This window comes from Cygnus olor, chromosome 2 (genome assembly GCF_009769625.2).
Source record: "Cygnus olor isolate bCygOlo1 chromosome 2, bCygOlo1.pri.v2, whole genome shotgun sequence".
In the NCBI taxonomy this organism is placed as follows: domain Eukaryota; kingdom Metazoa; phylum Chordata; class Aves; order Anseriformes; family Anatidae; genus Cygnus; species Cygnus olor.
In genome coordinates this window covers 117,044,563-117,065,496 of record NC_049170.1, presented here as the reverse complement: position 1 = coordinate 117,065,496, position 20,934 = coordinate 117,044,563, and the positions used below count along the sequence as shown (strand labels likewise).

General features: G+C 40.1%; 1 long non-coding RNA gene across 1 annotated transcript in view; it reads right to left on the bottom strand.

Annotated features, from left to right (window-relative positions):
- Positions 1-19,823, bottom strand: part of LOC121066644 — a 144,166-nt gene extending 124,343 nt beyond the window's left edge. The window contains exon 1 of the long non-coding RNA XR_005817902.1: positions 19,725-19,823. This is a non-coding gene — a long non-coding RNA (uncharacterized LOC121066644). The remainder of the gene's footprint in view (positions 1-19,724) is intronic.
- Between the last annotated feature and the right edge of the window lie 1,111 nt (positions 19,824-20,934).

The window sequence follows — 20,934 nt, the reverse complement described above, 5'->3', positions numbered from 1 at the left end:
CTCCTGCCTGGTGCAGCCTCCTGTGGCACACATGGGTTTTATGACTCTCATTACAAGGGATGGAGATGGAGTAGAGAGATCCTAAGACTCCAGTCCATCCTTCCAGGGTTGGACCACCCAGGTCGAAATCATCTTCCACTAACACTGCAGTGCAAATGCAGGGAAAAACTGTTCTCTTCAAATTATGCCAAATTCACATTAAGCCTTTTACCTACAAGTACCTAAACACATGAGAAACTTTGTTCACATGAGAATTCTCAAGCAGCTACATGTGAGTAGTCTTACCCAAACTTATATAGGGGCAGAGTCTGGGCCGTTCTAGTATGTATATCAAGCATGCATACAGATTGCATTTGCACAGGTTGTTTTTGTACAGATGGACACAAGCAAGCAACACCTCCTTACAGGAATTCTTCACCATGTTTGCTCACACTCTGTCATTACTGACAGACAACAGGGTTGATTTCTGTCTGTACTAAGGCCATTAAATTAAAATTGACATTGTTCTGAGACGGTAAATTTCAATTTTTGGGTGCAATCACTTAAATTTTTTTATTGCTAATTCCCAGCTTCTCAAAAAACACAACTCTAAAAGTAGCTCAGTGGTGGAAGACTGGGAAGATTACATCTTTCTTTGTCTCAGACATAGCTTGGTATTTTAAAACAAAATACTAGATAAAGACTATTTCTATCACTTAGGCAACTTATAAAGTCCATATGAAAAATTATAGGATAGGGTCCAGTTCATATAATCCTCTTTAAGATAGAAAACAAGACAAGTCCTTATCACATATTTTAAATATAAGATCACTATATACTGTGGCTCACTTAAGGCTTGATAGTAAAGCTGCAATGCTGAGATCAAAGCTGTACTCAAAAACATAATCTTCTTCTTTTAAGAAGAATCTGTAGATAACAGTGTTTGCTGGGTATGCATAAACAACTGACTTCATGAAACCTAATTATTTAACAGTCCTGAGATGATGCTGTTGTCTCATAAAGCTTGTCTTTGATAATTTGTTATTATAGCAGAAAGCTAAACTAACACATCCTTAGACCTGGTCACTGAATCATCTATTTTCAGTTGAGAGTCATTTTGCTTTACACAAAGAACAAAACAAAACAAAAATGTGCTGTAAAGCCAAAAAGAGGCAAAAACACCCCAAAACACCCCAGATGAAGAACAGTATAGACTCAGACTTAGGCAATTCTACAACACCCCCCAGTACAGGCATCCATATGTTGGATTAACACATTCCAGAAGGCAAAGAGGACAAACACAGCTGACAACTGTGAAAAGTTCAAGAGAACTATCAAACATAGCCAAAATCATGCATGTTTTGTGAGCTCTCAAGACTTTATTTGCTTCAGACAAAGACAAGGACCTTGGTGCATGACCCCCATCTATTTAATGAGGACGCAGGTATCTAATTACCTCTGTGGAGATGACCTCTTCTCCAGGATGGTTAATATAAGATTTAATAACATTATTAACTTCATGGCTCTGTTAGTACTCAAGCACTACAGCAGTCTTTTTTCTGCTATGTCCCTCTTTCCATTTTTTTAAGCAGTTATAAATGGGATAAGATTGCCATGCCATTAACTACCAGTATTGCTTTTGCAGTGTGACTATATAAGCATACACAGACTGCAAACAAGACGCTGAATTCCTTTCCTTGTGCCAAGATCTCAAAGACAAAGCAAGCAAGAAAACAAAAAGTCAAACCCCACCTTGATTTTCCAGGAGGGCAGCACGTGATGCTGCGTAAACTCTTCCCACCTTACACAAGGGCAGCTGGTGCTCACATACAGTAGGAAGAAACAGGTAGATTGTGGCAGGGGTGAGCCTCCTTACCTTGGAAATGTTGCCCTAAAATGACACCCTGAGGTTTGAACATTTGTAAGGACAGTGAAGCTGCTGGCATGGAAGCAGATAATACTTGTCAGCTGAATTCAAGCCACCTGCAGAGACTGTGTGGGAGTGAAGCCTGTGCACGCCTAGACCCAGCTGCCCCCAGCACCCACACCACCCTGTCTCTCCTCCCATGCCAGGAGACCAACTGGTACCCAGTGAGGGAGGCTCCAAGCCATAGGCTGTCAGCTGGAAAAAGTAGCAGAAAGCTTTTAATCTGCAGGATAGTCTTTTCCTCAATACATAATGTTGCAAAATCCAATTTCATGCTTTTGCAATTAGTAACCCACATGGAGAGCCTGTTCCTAAAATTACATCGGAAAGACTTAAGGACACAGTGCATAAACATGCATGTTAGAACATAGAGGCTGTACCCAAAAAGGTAAAAATACATATATATTTTTCTCAAATCCAGAAACTTTGACATCACATGTATGCATAAGAGATTAAGTGAAATGCCAAAAGTAACAGTTTCAATTGGATTTCATTACTCTGTGATGAGGTTGTTCTCTGTTATTTTTGGTATAGCTCTTAATGAGCTGAGCAACCATGCCAGTCTAATAAGCATTTGCTTAAAAATCTTTATTTAATTTAGAAAAAAAGTAACAAAAAAAAATCATTCTGAAGAAGCAGTGACCAAAAAGACTGGTTTACAAAGCAGAATGTTTCCTTTTGTGTTCACGTTCATGTGGATAACAGGGCTATGTTGGTGACCTCCCTAACATTTCCTTTTTTTCCTTTTCTTTTTTTTCCTCTGGATTTCCGTGAAGCATGAACTGTTCTTTTAATGGTCTGGAACTAGAAGTTTCAGGGGGTGGAGGTGAAGAAAATGGGAGAGAGGAAAAATAATTTCACACTTAATACCTGATAGGGTGGGTCATTTTTGCAGAATGGAATATGATTTTTTTTTAATTTCTTCACTGAGTAAAATAGATTTGTCCCATGTTCCTTACACCTCATTCAGCCATGAATGTCTCCTTTCTTCACGTACACTGCCAAAAGACGTCTTCACTTTGGAAAAGACTAAGTTAGACAAATAAGAAGGAGATTCTCCAAGCATGAAATTGCTTAACAAAAATGACATATTTCATAGCAGAAATGAAAAATCAAAAAGACTTGTCCATGTCTCTGCATGAATTCTTCGCCTAAATGAGTGCCACATGTCAGGGTTTCTCACAGAGAAAGAGGAATTTTTCTTTCCGAATTTCACATATGGTACACAGTCTAAATCATATGGAGATAAAAACCCAACCAAATCATGCACAATTTCATTATGTGGGCTGTTAGGACATTAAGGTACCTGTTTATCAGAAGAAGTAAATTTAAAAAAAAAAAAATACACAATTTATAGCCAGTAGGCCCAGTATTTGCTTTCTCAATGAGATTATTGGTGGTAAGGTAGCATGTCATCTCATTAAATCATGATATGAGGTCCACTTCAGGTGCTTTTCCACATGCTGTGACACTTTAATATCCATATAAACAATTTGCTTTCAGTGTCTCAAAAACTTTGTCATTCCCAAATTTGTGAAAGATTTTTTGATGTATCAATGGAATGATGCTTCTTTGCAAATGGAGGCCTTGGCTGGAGGACATCAAGTGCAAAATACGGCAGGATTAGGTCCCAAGTCTCTGCTTACCTCCTTCAACTGCTTCTTCACAGAGTCTTGAAAGTTCTTGGAGGACATGCATCCCTCATGCATCCATCATTTTAAAAGAATTTAAAAGAATGGTAAAGGGTTTTGGTTTTTTTAATCACTGTTTGAGAAGCAGGGCTGTATAACTAAGAACATATTACCTTAAAATCCTCATTAACGGCATCAACATTTTTTCTCATATAAAATGAATTTTGATATTTCTTCAGAGCTTCCCATCCAAAAAGAAAACAAGCAAAAAAACAAACAAACACACACGATTACCTCTTGTTTAATAAATTACTTTTTCTACTTATCCTGCCTTTCAGTCTTCCAGGAATAGTTTGGCATGTGCTCGGGTGTCTGCTATAAATGGAGATTAATAAAGCTTATGTTTTAAAGGAGTTTAATAAAGTCCAGAACAAATTAAACCAGAAGTAGCACAACAAAAAGCCTATTAATATTGCTATATTGGGGACCTCTTAAAGATACATAGCTTTGGTGTATTCCAAGTTCCATCTCACACAGTACCTTGAACAGGATGTGGGTTGAGAAGATTTCACAGTATGCCTGGTTCTCAGTAAATCAGTTGTTAACTTTGGGGTTAGTTTTCACTGAAATTTTCAAATGATCATTGGTCCCAATTTGATATCTAAAGCATTTTATTCCCTAATTATATGTGTTTTTCAGGGCGTAAAATGACACACACTGGGTTTTGTTTAATCTACTTCTACAGAGTCAGGTAGTAAGTTTAATTATTCTAATAATAACCCTCACCATTAGGAAATGTTTCTTCCCCAATGTAGTATTTAGACCCACTTGGACCACCCAAAATATTTCTTATTACCCTGAAAATATAATATTACTTTCAAGTTAGTAATTTGTTACTTTGGGAGTCAAAGAATAGAATATGATGTAGAATACAACCCTGGGACTCATCCCAGGAGAAGACAAGGAGAAGACAAGTAGTAATTCAGCTATGTTCATTTTAAATATCTACTAATATTTAGGGCACTTCACTGAATTTGAGATGAAGAACAAATAAAGCTGAGCAAGTTAGCTGCTTAGTCTGCATTTTCAGAAATGTCAATACTGTTTCTAAATTTTAATTAAATTCCAAAAGAAGAATAAAATATTTTCTAATTATCAATAATCATTCACAGACATGAACAATCATGCAAAGTAAGTATGTTCATATCATATAGTTAATTTACTAACAGCAAAAAAGTATCCCACATGTTAGTCAGCTGGCTATTTGGAATTAGTTATCTCAGGCCAAATCCAGAGATGGGTGTAGGTATAGTGACTATACCTTTTGCCACAACTAACTTTTGGGTCCAGTGTTAACCCACCACGTGGGCAAATCTGAGTTGGCTGCCATATGTCCCCTGGCTTCACACAGGGATATGGGCAGCACAGAGGACTCACAGGCCAGCAGACTTCTCCCCTCAACCCCAGTGCCAGTTAAAAGCACTGCATCAGTTTTCTGTATGAAACTGGTCTGTGGTTTCTTGCACTAAGCACCCATTGTTTTCGCCTGTGTGTCTACAACAGGTTTATGGTTTCTCTTAAATTACAGCTGAAAGGAGCATTGACACGACCCATCTTATAGACAAGAACCTGAGCAGCAGGCCTCTTCCTGGGTGCTAGGATACATGCTAAACTGGAGCATGACATTCTTCACTCCTCTTGAAGCTGAGACACTGGACAATCAAGGATACAAAACACATAAGTGCTGGCAAGAGAGAAAAAGCAAGATACACAACACACACATCATAGTAGATACCTACCTTTTATGGATGTTCATCCCTCCTCCAGGACGTTCTTCTCAACTGTCCATTGAATTCTGTGGGGTTTTCCATCCTCTGATGCTGTTGGTAACCTCCCCTCAAACACTCTTGACTAAATTCCCTCCATCCCATCATCGCTACTGCTTGAATGAGAGCCAAGTCACTGACTCCAGGTTGTCCCCTCTTTGTTCCTCTCACATGGCCTGCTCATGTATGTGAACTCAGTCACTCTCCAGCCCAGCTCTCTGCACGGCACCATGGTATGTTGCTATGGGCCAAATGTGAACTACTAGAAAGCACGTGGCATATATGGAACTCCTTTGCTGTTAGAGTCAAATTTTTATCCAAATACCACATTCAGCAAGAACAGTATTCCTGGAAATATTCCTCCATGTGAAACTGAAGACCCTGTTTTGCCGTGCTTTCTTCTCTCACCAAAGAAAACTGTGGCACAAGAGAAAAGAGCTTGGAAGAGATGTGGAAGAGATGTCGAAAGATTATCTGAAGAGATGTAATAAAAAAAAAAAAAAAAAACCTTTTCTCCCCAACACAAGCTGGAATCAATTTCATCTGAGCTAATCCTGATAAGATGTGTGTGCAACCACACACATCTCCAGTAAAATATCTCCATCTTAACATCTTAAAGATCTCCAGTATATCAGTTCTGCAGCCTTCCTCAATATTATATTTGAGAGCTCATTTATCTTTACAGTCGGGAAGTTTTTCTGAAATTATTACTTAAATCACTCTAGAGTACGGTTTGTGCTATTCCCCTTCTAGATAATTTTATGTATTTAAATACTGTTACTGTGTCTCTCCTCAGTCTTATTTTCCAGTTAAACAACCTCAGTTTTTCCAGTCTTCCCCATATCTCAGATTTCCTAGCCTACTCTGGACCATTTTCAATTGTTTTATATCTTTCTTGGCATATAGTACCCAAAATCATCACAATTCTCCAGCCGACGCTTTGAGAGAGGAAAGATGGAGTGGAAGACTTCTTTCAAATAGGCCCACCAGAATTAATTTGACTCATTTCACAATATAGAGCAGATTTTGATGTGTGAGGCTGGCACACATCAAGCTCTTAGTATTTGCTCAACTCCATTTTCTTACAACTACGTTAGAAGATTCAGTACTTTTTGAAAATCAGAACCTTCAAGTGCATGTTAGCAGCATTATGTAGAATCAAATTGTCATTTACAATGAATATCCCTCACCAGCCAAAGGCTGATGTCAGCTCTTATATCTGATACTACTAATCATTGAATGCACTCCTATAATTTTTAGTTGGAAGATAAATTTCAGTCTTGATCCTGCAAAACTCTGCATACACCACCTAAGCCATACTTATGCCTAGAATTAAGGGGGGCTTTCTGCAATGGGATTAATTTCTGCTATGTAGAAAACCAGATAATGGTATAAGGTGGAAAGAAAGACAGGAGAAGCTTGGGGGTTCCCAGAAGCTATGAAAAATTTTTACTTTGAATATTGTTTTAGCCAAAAATAGTTCTCATAGGAAAAAAACATTCTCTCTTTGTCTAACACTTTCCAAAATGGAATAAAACCTTTAAATGCGCTAAAAGTTTTTATACCATGGTATTCTACAAGGTTTTAAATTATAGGTTCCTGATTCTTCCATCCCTAAACAGTAGCCAAATATAATAATGTAGGGAATATAATGCCAGTTTAGCAGGTTTGGAAATAATGTTGTTTTGTTTCTTAATACAGAGCACATTCACATGCTCTCTTCTGTGTGACTTTCAAGAATGGTGATGTGGCAATGTGTAGTTGGCACTGTATACTCCATGACAACGGTTAATTAGTAAATAAATGATCCCAGGCCCATTTCCACCGAGTTCCAGCCATAATAGCACAGTATGTAGGTTTAAGCTCCAAGCTGACTAATTTTAATAGATATAAATGAAATGTTGCTTTACTTTGACATACTCTTTCATTTCTTCCTTTGCTTTGGTAAAAGTACAAGCAGCAAATCCAGGATCCAGATATAGTTCTGGTCTATAACGTGACAACAGCTAGTGAAACTTGGCGAAATGGTAAAGCAATTTATATGTTTACAAATTATTTCAGAGAACAAATTAAAGCTATTCACAGAAGGTCTGAAGAGGCAGGACTGTCCCCCTGCCCCAGATGGTATTAAATCTATGCAGAGAAGGCTTCTGTAGTTCCTGATCCTGACAGCAATCACAAGAAAAGAGACTACAGGAGCTCACACAGTAAGTCACCACATCATATGGTCATATTTTAGCAAGAATTTAAGCCTTCCTTTTTGACTTTGCCCTGAAGAAGAGTAGGAACACTCACGCAGCCAGTTACAAATGGGAGGCAGTTCAACGAGTTACTGCCTTTCAGTAACAGCCAAGGGACCCGCAATAAATGTAGAATCATAGAATCACTTGGGTTGGAGAAGACCCTTAAGATCGTCACATCCAACCACCAACCTAACACTACCAAATCCACCACTAAACCAAGTCCCTAACCGCAACATCCACGTCTCTTAAATACATCCAGGTATGGGGACTCCACAACCTTCCTGGGAAGCCTATTCCACTGCCTAACCACCCTTTCCTTGAAGAAATTCTTCCTGATATCCAATCTAAACCTCCTCCTGGTACTACTTGTGTCCATTGCCTCACATCCTATCACTTGTCACCTGAGAAAAGAGACCAGCACCCACCTCACTGCGACCTCCTGTAGAAAGCAATGAGGTCTCTGCTCAACCCCTTTTCTCCATACTAAATGCAACAGTAAGGGAGGATTCCGCAGGCAGAATACACTGAACAAGGACATAAATTTTGGATGCTTGCAATGATGGCAAATGTACACCGTCACCCCACCCTACTTTAAACTCAGGAAGAAAGTCTCACCTGGAAACCTGGGATCAGAAGTCACCATAAGACTTCCTGCTCTGCTAAAAGTCCTCTGCACGACCTAGGTAAGCCATTAACATTAACCTTGCCCATCAGAACCCATCTGTTCCTCTTTCTCAATCTCCCTCTGTTCTCTATGTATCTCTATGGGGCGACTATCTTCAGTACAATGATGATACAAGACTGTCTTGGGTACAATGCTAATACAAACCTTCTATTTTAATATCTTAAATGACAAAATCCCCTGCAGTTTATAAATGAAGGAAGCAGCCTTTTTTAAATTGCTAAGGATGCTATCTAGGTTAATTGAGCTTCATCAGAGATTCTGGGTCAAGATTTTCACATACTGAGGGAATTCATATGTCTCTTACCTGTGTTATTTCTCTGGTCTATAATAAGGGAGAAATTAATGCTTCAGCCTTAGGTTACATCCATTAAAGTCAACAGCAAGTTACAAATCCCCTAAAAAGCAGTCTCAATTACTTTGTGTGTTCACCAAACCACTGTTTTGTCAGATCAATATACTGAATGTTGCTACTGTCTTCTAAATAACAGAACATAATAATGAGACCAAATAATCTGCTGCTGTACATCAGCAAAACATCAAGGAACTCAATGAAGATTCACGCCCACTGTGATCTGATTAAAAACACAGCACTTTCTACATGTATAAATCTGGAGGTTGGCTGAAGAATAAGATCCCCTACTTTCATACACAGAACTTCCATTGATGCCAGTGGGAAGGCCCAGGATAGTATAAATATTTTACACACATGCTGGTATATCCTGTGTTTGTAGAAGGAAATGTTTATTTAATTTAAAGTAAAAGCATGTAGCGGGTCACATCCTCAACCCGACTACACTGACTTCTCTGCCAGAGCCAAGTCATCTTCTGATGCTGAAAGACTGAACAACTTTTTGGATGCTAAAATCCACAGAGAAGCTTGAGGATATTTTAAGATTAATAATGTATAAAAATAGTTCTACTTTTTTATGTATTCTCTAAGAATTGTTGCCATGGAATGTTACAAAGTTCTAAAGGGATTGAATTACTATAATATGTTCTCAACAGAACATTTATCAGTTCAAGGAAAGACAACAGCATAGGCACTTCTGCAGTCTGCTTAACATGAAACTAGTGATAACATAAGTACTGATCATATAATCACATTCCTATTATTCTCTGAAGAGGATATTTTTTAGGTTAGGGGAGGAATATAAATATTCAATAAATGTTTTCAATAAATGAAAATGTTTGTATAGCAAACCTTGTTGTCAGAAGGCCACCTAGATAATCTTACCAACATCAGCTATTACTCTTCTGAAAAGTGTGAAATACCCATCTATTGCTATATTTTCTGCTCTTCATTTCTGTTGAACTTTCCATTAACATATGTAAAGACAGTATGTTTCCCTTCCTCAGGTCAGATGAATAAATCTAAGTGTTGGGTTTTTTTAAGTATATTTTGTCATTTTTAAGGTGCTATTTCATTGAAAAGGTGCAATAAGCACAAGCCAGAGGTTGAAAACCAACAACAATAAAATAATAATAATATAAGAAAAATAGCTAAACTTTCCTGATCTTCATTGAATCAAAAATCAGACCTAATTCACATGATATGTTTTATACCTTCAATAGCCAAAATCTCATTCTCTTGAGCTGATTTCAAATATGTTTGCTACATATGGCCTACTTAAGTCTAGCTAAATTACATCAATTTTCTATCAAGAAACAGTTTCACAAAGATCAGTAGGCTGACATATACATTCCATCCAAGGGACTCATTAACTAGGAGTCCGAGTTTAAGGTCAACTTTTGGAATTCCAAGGATTTAGGCTCCAGCTGTCAGGCTGGAGATACTTGCTTTGACCAATAAAGAGATGCCTCTATTATTCAAAGTCCATCCTACCAGTCTATTCATTTTCAACTATATTCTCAAATGTTTTTGTTTTAACCAATATTTCAAACTTCCAGTGGGTGGTTTGTATGGCTGAAGAAGACTAATTTTATACAAATGGTGTAATGTACAGGTAAAATAATAATAATATCAGATCTAAAAATATTAGATAATATTTCTGGCACTGGTGTCTCATTTGTAAATGAGAGGAAAGATGGAGAAGACTCAAAATGGGGATTGTGGTCATGGGACAGATTTATAGCCATACTCTATTGGTAGTGTTCACACTATATTTTGTATCAGTCTGTGCTGTTTTGCCCAGTTTATCTATGCAGTGCCATAGTGATTTATTCTTCAGATAGTTCCACTTCATGTAATACTTCAGCTGTAAAACAATCTGGTCCATTGATCCATGTAGCAAGAGAAAAACTTGGACAAATGCAGTTTGCCTACTTCTCGTTTGGGCAACAGAGAACAACGTAATCCAGCATGGACCACCACACCAGTAACTTTACTCACTTTTCTAGGTATCCCAACAGCACTGATCCAAACTATGCAACAAGTTCTCCTGAAATCAGGGGAAAAATACATTTAGTAACAGCTTCTGCATTGCATCTCTGCAGAATGGTTGTTTTCCCAGCGGATTTTGCTTCACTGTGTTGAGGAAGATTTGGCCAGAAATGCCACAGTGGTGTAGGGCCAAACCGCTAAGAGGTGTGACATTACTTGTGCAAGGAATCAGTGAGTAGCAGTGTGTCCTATGCAGCCAGCCACTGTCCTTGCTGCCTGGGTGTACTGGTAAGCAGCATTAGTTTGGCAGCCTTAATCTGATGCACCAGCCCAGCACGAAGTCTTAGGACTGGAAGAGTTCAGAGGTGAGTTTTTCCTCTCCCCTTCAAATTGCATGATGAGCAGATCAGCCAGACCCTGAGAGCTGACATTGTGTGCACATTTACTCAATCTCTTTTGTATTTTTAACTTCCCAAGTCCCTCCACCCTACCCCTGAGAAATGTTGCTATTAACAGGATTTATGAAGAGATTCAGGTGCCAAAGCCACTCAGCAAATCAGACATCTTGCTGATGCACTCAAGCTCTCAACACCTCTAAAAAAACACACAAAAAAGTACGATTTCAAAATCTGCACCCCTAGTCTTGGAAATAAATAAAATGCAATAGAGAAAGTCTAGTGTAAAAGCAAAAGAGATGTGAGGAACAGAGTAAGTAATGGAGTGCTGAACTCCCTTCAGATGAATTACAGACCTTTGGAAAAGAGGAGAGGGATGTGGTCATACAGACATCCGAGGAGAGTTAAGCTCCACACCCAGGACTGAAAGGGCCTGTCACCTACAGATCACGCATGAGTACAGATACAAGCAGGGATGAATAAGCATTAAGAAGAAATTTGTGTGACTTTTAAAGTAGGCACTTTAAAAAAGTATAAAGAGTTCATGACCAGATAAATGTTTTATGGGGAGTGATCTAGTTTATCAGTTGAGTATATTCTGATTTACCCCTAAATTCCCTGAAATAATGCTGTGTTAAAAAAACATCTGCTACATGTACAGTAGAATTATAATTCCTGATGCTCAGTTTCAGCGTTCCTACATTAACACTTAAGTTGTCTTGCGTAGAATATTATGAATTCAGGACATGGCAGTTCAAAGTATATGGGGTGCCTTGGTAAATGATCAATACAGTGGACTACAAAACATGGCAAAGGGAACATGGGTCTGAGCTTTCCCAACGTATACATCTGCAGCAACAGTAACCTTGTACAACTGTAATTAGGATCCACATCAGTTTACTGAGATGACATGTGAACATGGAAAAGAGCAGCTTGTAGGAAGGGGATCCAGAACTGATCCTGCCACGACCTCCACCTGAACTAAACCCAGGCAGAACAAGAGCCTAGAGTCTGAGCTCCTGACATAACAGCTGAATTATGGTTTAAACATCAAATTCCTCCTCTGCAGGTACAGACAACTGGTCTCCCAGCATACTTCTAACAGTTTAACATCCGTGAATTTCACACGGACATTTAAAAGCGCTGAAACATGCTGGCCTCTCTCCACCCCTTGAAAAATAGTTCTGAGCACCTGAACCTTACTTACAGTATTGAGACATGAGGGAGGAAAAAGAAACATGTGGCTAAAGCTGGGAGAGGTTTTAGTTTCACAGTTGGGAATAAATTCTCTTTTTCAGTGTTGGGGGAGCACGTGCCTATACAACAAAAAGACGCCCTTCAGAATGGAAAAATAGATGGAAAGTAGCTCAGGAAACACACACAAGAGTAAGTCCTCATTACATCTTTCTGCAAGACCCGCTCTGTCTCTCTGAAGATTGCCTGTGCTAGCGACCATTTGCCCATGGCTGACCTCGGCAGTGGCTGGTAGGGAGGGAGGAGAACAGAAGAGCCATTGCTTCTGGCTTGTCACACAGCCACCATCCCAGCACTCTGTGACAGGGACCCAGGAGGGACAAGGACCCTGGGGACGTCCTGCACTGGCTGACCAAGCCCAGCAGATGTACCAGCTGCAAACATCTCAGAAAGTCCCCATGGGACAGAGGCTCCGAGGCTAACAAAATATGTACCCTCTTACCCCCATCAATGCTTTCCCTCACTGCCCCTTCCTCGCTCTCTTCAGTCTTGGTGAAACCCCTCTGCAAGCTGTGACAGCTGCAAGTGATCAGGGAGAACTGCAAGGGATGGGACAATGTTTCCCTGGGCAGCATTGGGTGCTGGCACTGAGCAGGAGGCTGTCAGGGCAAAGGAGAAAAAAAAAAAAGTAGTTTAGTCTCTTTTTATTGCCAGACCCATGGGAACTGCCCTGAGATCCTGCCTCCTTGTCTCCTTCCTCCCCCACTATCTTGGCAGCCCCCTCTGTGCTGTCAGGCACAAGCAAGCCCTCCATTAGTCAGAGGAAAAACATTTAGGAGAACTTGTTATGGATTTATTCAGTATTGCTTGTAACCATATTTTGAAAGGCGAGATCAATGGCACTGTGTATATACCATTATTTTTTATACGGAACAGATTCATTTTCACAGTTGGCATGCAATTAAACACCAGAGTCATGAAGAAGCATAGTTTCTAAAGGCCAACACATTTCATGCTGGGAGAGCACTGTACAGTTACCCCCTAATTACATGCAATGCAGACCACAGCAAGGCACATACAGTGTGTGATAGTTTGATTAAAGTGAACACCGTGGCCAATAAACCAAATGCCTAAAACTGTAAATATTACCTAAGCTAAACATATGAAGAAAGAAATGCAGAAAGCAGAGCTGACAAGTCCTTGAACAATGTTTCAGCTTCTCATGGCTTGAAATCATTTTCTCATGTTGGGACTGTTACTTGCTCCAAAGTGATCCTTATGTGAGGGCAAATTCACTGTAACCTTTCCCACACGCCTGCTCTGCAGCATGTACGTGGCTTAAAGAGAAACTTCCATGCTCTGGAAAGCTCACAAGCGCACCGGAATTAGCCACGAATTTCCTTCACCTTTCTCATACCACTCATTAGTCTCCGCAGAGGTGCTAATTACCCACACTAGCTGTGTCCAAAAACAAGCTGCTTTCCCTTGCAAGCTCATTTTCTCTCTGCAGCTGAGCTTTCACAGACAACTGTAAGCACAGCGGCTGCATTGCACCCATGAGGCTGCGTTTACATAGTGGGACGGGCCCTTGCTTCTCAGCCCTTGCTCCACAGAGCTAGACACGAGCCAGTGGCAGCACCAGTGCTGTCTGGCTTTAAGCACGGGGTTGTGCTTATGTGCCAGGTGGCCACTGCTGTACCTGACCAGCCTGGGGTACAGCAAAGGCAGCTCACATCTCTTGTGCCTGACACGTGTCCTGAGCAGAAGAAGAGGGGATTTCTCAAGGTCCCTATCTGCATATATATACATATATTGCATATATATGCATATGTATATATATAAATATATATATACACCCTTTTGGTATGTTGAAGTCCACTCCTATGGGAGCGCACAGCCTGCCCCCCTGTACCACAGGCCGCATGGGATCTGTCATGACACACTCAACCATTCTCATACATTCTCAAGGGCAACTTCCCACCATGGCTGTATACAGAAGATACATCACCTGTGCGATCTGCAGTGCGATTTCCGTTCACTTTTGCATAGAGTATGCAAGGTGATGGTGAAATGCTCTGTTTGGTCTCCCCCTCAGGACCCACACTTCAGTCTGACACAATCTGGCAGTGTGGCCTGGATGCTCCAGGACTTATGGAAATCTTCTGAAATCTCTCTCTTCTATTCTGAATTTATCCTTCCCAACATAAACAGAGTCTTTCTAGCCCACCCCCCAACCTAAAACAGCTTCTTCCCTCTGGCTCCCTTGTCCAAGCTATATTTTATCAGGGGAGCCTCAGTTTTGGCACATTTTCTTCTGGGCTCAGCTGGCTGATGTCTTCCCATCCCATGCATTCCGCAGGTCAAAGGTATACCCCAAAATGTACTCACTCCCTCTAACCCAAGGGAAGCATTGGAAATTGTCAGATTCGAGGACAGCAGCTGGATCAGCAAAGACAGCCAAGACTGTAGAGTCCACATGATTAATTTCAGGGAGGTACTTATTGAAATCATGTTAGCTTTAGGAAAAGGGGGGGAAAGAGAGAGAGTTAGAAATTTGGGCTCAGGTTCATGGCAGTTGCAATTTTTATTGAAGTAGTTTGCCCATCCCTGGTGGATTTGTGATATCACAATCATTTCTGTGCTGGCAACAGCCTGCAGTGTCAGAAGCATAGTTATGATTTCACTGCAGCACTAAGCCAGAGGAGAAACTGGATCATGAAGGCGCAAGCTCTGACCAGAGCACACATGGCTTAAGAGCTCACAAATGGGGTTTTGGTGAAGTAATTTCTTTTTCCTGAAATGCTGCTCCAGCCCAATTCCAGAATTAGAGCTCATGGCCTCCTTTGTTGTGCCTTCAGTGGTCTTGGGAAGAGGTGGCTGAGGGTGGATTGCCTTAGGGACAGCAAAACAGAAAGGGAATGATGTCTACACTCAGTCTTTAGACAACTTCATTGTAATCCTTCCATGTTAATGATTGAAACAATGGCATAAAATACAGCCCTCTCTATATCTGAGATTCCTGCTGCAGAACCTGACCTACGGTAAGGTCTTTTATGGCTTGAGAATTAAATAACCAAACCATCTATAAAGGAATGTATGTTTAAGAAGCATGGATGAAAGCAGTACAAGGCAGCGGAAAACTCATGGAAAAATGAGTGTCTCCTGCAATCAGTGTTCCATGAAGTAGGATCTCCTGAGGCAGCACATGCAAAATGGAAAGAGCTGGGTACTGCTGGAAATAGGGATTTTATTTCGGAATTCAAGAAATTGGTTTGCACTTAAAGAAACAAAACTCCTATGTAACCTGATGATGATGATGCATAAATTATCTGTGCCCTACAGACCACTTAAAAAACAAAACCTGCCTTCTTTTGGTTGATTTCACTTTTTCTGGTGCTGCAAACACAAGTGTCAACTTACGTGAAGCAGAAAAGGTGTTTAGTGGTCAGGAAACATGTTCTTTCTAGTGCACAGGGAATGTAACACTTAGGCAGAAATAGAAAAAAAAGACTTTACGATTTGTTATTGTGATTTACAAACATGACAGTTGTTACTCTTTGTAAAAACATCATTTTTTTATATCATTGCAGAAAATGGCAAACATCAAGGAAACAAAGCAAAGGTTTGCTATTTTGCAACAGCAAAGTATATTGAAAAATTTACTTTGGGGGGTGAGGGGGATAAAGTGCTATATATCCATTGCTCTTTCTGAAAAGCTGAATGGAGGTGCTGTGCTTACACTATGGCCAAGTGAACCTCTTGCCATGGCTAACCTCTCAGCAGTTCCTTTATTATTGACACCATCCTGTGCCATGACATGGACAGGCAGGTTCTGTTTCTGAAACATCGAGGGCTTCAGAGAATTGTTAATCAATGTTAATAAGTGTTAATAAAACAGCAGTGGCAGGCAGCAGCTTGCTGTAGCTGCGACACACCTGAGCTGCAGCTTGCGATCTCCAGACCAAACCTTTGCACAGGACTTTCACAAGCAGAGTGCAGCTTAATCACAGAGGTAGCAGGGATCTGTCTCTAAATTAATGCAAAGTACAAAACGCGGGATGGAACCCAACAGCTCAAGGTCTGGTACAGACATCTGCCAGAAGTGCTCAAGGTGAGAAGTCTTGGGCCAGGGGGCTGAAGCTGATGAATTCCCTCCCAGTTCTGTTTTCCTATCATTCTTCACTAGGATACAGGGAAATTCTTCCCCACCACTAAGTGCAGTCATGTACGTGGTCTGAAGTGGCTATTTTTTAATATGTATATGCTAAGAAGCCTTGTGTTAACATCTTTAGAATTATGAAATGGTAATATAAAAGACAAATGCATACTTCAAAAGTTATATATGCTGTCAGTACCTTGGAGTACTGAAGAATTTTATCATGAAATAATAAAAAATGAACATATCTAATGTTAAAAAAAAAAAAAACAGCTTTGATTTCTTGACAGTTACCATCCACTGTCTGAAGGAAAGTAACACAGTCGTGAACAAAGCAATAAAACAGACACCATGCACCACAAGTTTTCTCTTCATAGTTTTTCACAAAGCTCAGAGATTTCTTCTAAACGAACAGCAAATGTGACTTGACAGAGCCATATGTCTCAAACATTTTGCAAAAAGCCAAGCACTTTTATGGATGAAGTAGAAATAGAGTGGCTGAGGTCTCCTGGCAGAAATTTGGGGAACATAATGTGAACCTTCAGGCCCAGCCTGAGAAGGCTACAATGTACAGTCACTTCAGTTTATTGAGATATATTCCATTTCATGGTTTAGTGTAAATGCTATTAGAGCAGCTGCTGAGTACAAAAGTAAGCTGATGTACCAGAGGAGTCTTAGTGTGAGAGAAAGATGAAAAAAACTTTTACATATATGTATATATATATATATATATATATGTCATGTTTGCAATACATCAACAGTAGTTGCTCATCAAATCCCGTCTAATATTATTTGGGACCATGTCAGAGCTACTATAATAATACAAACATTTAGGCTGCATTGGGAGTACGCTAAATACACAATAAACTATTCCCAGTACAAAAGCAACGTGGGCAGTTTTCTGGCTGAATCAAAACTAACAAGAAAATAAGGAATTGAACCAAAAAGCAGCAATGAATCTGGTTTAACAGCTGCACAGCAAATACATTCTTAACGTAAAGTCATTGAGTACATCAATCCATCCACCCTTCTCTGAATGTTTTTCTGTAATGTAATGGTTAATTCTCACAAAACTACAAGAGTCAACTACAAACCATTGTAAAACCATTCACAGTGACATGCACAAATACAGCCTGACTTGCAAACAGCAAGGGGAGTTAATAACAGGGTAAGAGAGAAGGTGCAAAAGGCTCTGACCTCATATGAGTCTTTTTATTCAAATTATATTTCATATATATATATATATATATATGTGGTAGGAAGAACACAGGTGGTTTCTTGGACCCTGGCTGATCCAAGGAGCCAGGTGTTTCTGATAACAGCAGCGTCCTTTTGTCCTCATAACATTTCATCCCTCCTGCTTCAATGCCTGGTTTTTCAATGAACATTTCCCTTAAAGCCTGTCCCAAGGGTGCAGAGCAGTATGACCCCCCGCAATAGGAGCCGTAAGGTAGCATGCAGATGGTTATTTCTCTTTCTACAGGGTACAACATTCCCAAACTCTGCTATCCCCTGTCCTCCTGAGGAAAAGTCAAAGCCTGCTGAATTCATGTGAGGCTCCCCATTACTCTTTCTTTGCTGCTGTGGGAGGTAAAAACAAGTTTCTGGCTGCAGTAGCAATAGGAATCAGAACAGCACGGCTCTCCTCAAGGAGACAGCTTGTTGTCATTGCTTTGACATAAAACTATCTCAAAGACTTTAAAAAAGGAGAGAGATGGAAAAGACAAAGTATGGACTGCATTATTATACTTGTTCTCAGGATGAAACTTCTAATAGTTAAGATATTAGAATAGATAGGAGAGAAGAAAAAGCTGGTTATATTTTTAAAAAGGGAAATGTGATAAAAGGCACACCCACAAAAGGCTGAAAACCAGAAAGCCTGCAAATCCTAGCTTCTTCCAGTGAACAAACACTTAGCCAAAGATAATCAAGGTCCTTTGATTGACTCTTCCTTGTACACAGCCTTTGTTATCTCCTTCTGCTCTTGGGATGGTTTCTCTCTGCCCTTTCTTAGCAGCTGTTGCTACAGGCAAAATCAGCATCTTCTTCACCATTTGCAGGAAATTACGGTGCTAGACATCACTCCATTCACAAATCATGGCTCCACAACGACTGCAACGATGGGAAGCTTGAGTAGCCCAACTGGTTTTAATTTACATCAGGTAACTGGAATTGCACTTGTGCCAATGGGAACACTACCTGGCCCAGAGAGCCAAGCCATAAACAGGTGGGAAGAAGTTTGGAGAGAGTTCATCACCAAGGATATGAGAAATGTGCACATGAAAACAGTTTAGTCAGCAATCAGTCACCTCTAATTTATTTTTTTAACCACAAGGGGTTTATCCAAGAGCCCTGCAGACTTTAATCTGTGTCCCTTGCGCAATCCTGTCTCCTGCAGCATTAAAGGCAGGTGTATTCAGAGACGCGCACACAGGGATCGTTCGCAATCTCTGAATCACTGCGACGTCTCTGCTGCGCCGCTGGCTCTTTGCTCTGCCACCTGCACACTCACTGCTAGCTCAGAGAGCAGGCTGGCCAGCCGATAGTGCGGGTGCAGAAAATCAAAGCCAGGCAGACGATGGTGTGGGAGGCTGAGTGTGAATTGTTGCAGGGCTCTGACTAACGCTCCAGCAGGGAAGCGCGCAGGAAGCTGTGCAGAGCCAGGAAGGACACTGCCCCGGTGCTTCCTTTCTGCCACTTCAAAAATATCGACTAACAGACCTCTTTAAAAAAAAGTGCTTTGGACAGATCCTGACGTTAGCTCTTGGCCTTTGCCTCATATTATCTTACCGAAAAATAGAAGGAAAGTACTGCAAGTAGTTAATAGCTTCTCTTAAACAGGATGCTGAGGATAGTGATTACAAGGCACTCTGTGGAAAGACTTTGAAACATGCAAGCTGTGTATTCATAGTCTGGGCATGAATGCAGTTTGTACATGTTCTGTGAACACAGAAAACAGTGTTTTCTTTTGCTCCCTTTCTAGCCTTTTGTCATGTCCTCTCCACATATTGTTTTAAAATAAAATGTAAAAAAAAAAAAAAAAAACAACTTTGTACTTTGGCTACACTATACTGCAGTCATTTGCATTGCCTTTAGTTTTAAAGTTCAAAGCTGTGTTATCAAAAATTCAGAGCCATGCTGAAATCTAGGTTTGAGACAGAGCCACTGAATCGATCTGTGACCTTGAGCAGGGCACTTGGGCTGCTGCTGCTTCAATTAGTCATGTCAGAAAAGTGGGTGAAAAGCAGCACCCTAGTGAAATACAGATGCTTCGTCAGAGGTGAAGCTATCTTCCTTAAATAACACACAGACATGCACGCACACATAAAGGTCTTGTACTTCCTTACCTCATTTCAGTAGCTGTTTTGGTAAAATTCTGCACAGCTTCACATCTGTCCTAGTATCTGTGAATGTATATGCTTAAGGTCTGTGGCTGTACAAAGGCACGTCTGATTCACAGCTGAAAACTCTCCCTGATAAAAGTCAGCTTTATGCAAAGCGCCATCGTAAGCTGTACTGAGCACTGAGTATAAGCCTGTGCAGGCAGGACTTAGGGTAGCAGGAAGCTTGAACTTAAGAAATGGCAGCTCTGTTATTGCTCCTTGTTTTAAAATTGATAGGTTTGACCTTTTACATTTGTCTTCTGTCATTAATCAGTTTAGAGGTGAAAGCCGAAGTTACAACATGGTATGTCCGTTCAGTATTCATTTTTAGTTCAAATTTTCATCTTGCATTTTGTTTAATATTCCACAGTGAGACCGGAGTGAAATGGTTCCCAGGAGCTTGACAATACATGCATAGTCAACCAAAAGACTAGCACTTGTTGTTAAATTAATTAATAGAAATGCACACCGAATTATATTGTATTTTAAGGCTGTAAAGAGATTTCACTCCTATCTACCGGCTACCTCCAGAAAAAGCTCTAAGATTCATAAACACTGTACTAGCCACTGTATTCCCTACAAAATTTCAGACAGAAAACCTCAAAATCATTCTTCATAAATTCTTGAATCTGGGACTCTTTGATCAACATCAACTGTACCATTCAAGGAATTTTGTAAATCCTGAGAGCCTTGGGAAATGCAATGTACATGTAGTGAAAAGACTAGCTAATGGCCATATGGAATGTAGTTTATTCTTGCCCACTTGCAAGTAACATAGAAATACTTGTATGAAATGTCTCCAGGGGCCTGGTGCTAGACAGATGAAAATTCAGGAAATGGGTAGAGAGAGGAACAGAGGAGCAGCTTTGAATGTTGAACTGCCATTCACATCAGTGGGACTTTTAGTCAAAAATGAGGACAGAAATGGATTATCACCTTTTACAAAGAGCAAAGTCTCTGACATGATTTAAAGCTTGCATCAGAGGTATAATCAGACCTCAGTCAATTCATGCTGCACTATCTGCAGAGCTGCACACAGGAAAAAATGTAAGCAGACTTCAAGAACCTAATAAAATACAAAGCCTCAATGCATGACCTTCATATTTATTTTCAACCAAAAAGCTATCTAAAAAAATCAGCATTAAAGAAGTTTGATGTTGATTAAGAAGGCCTG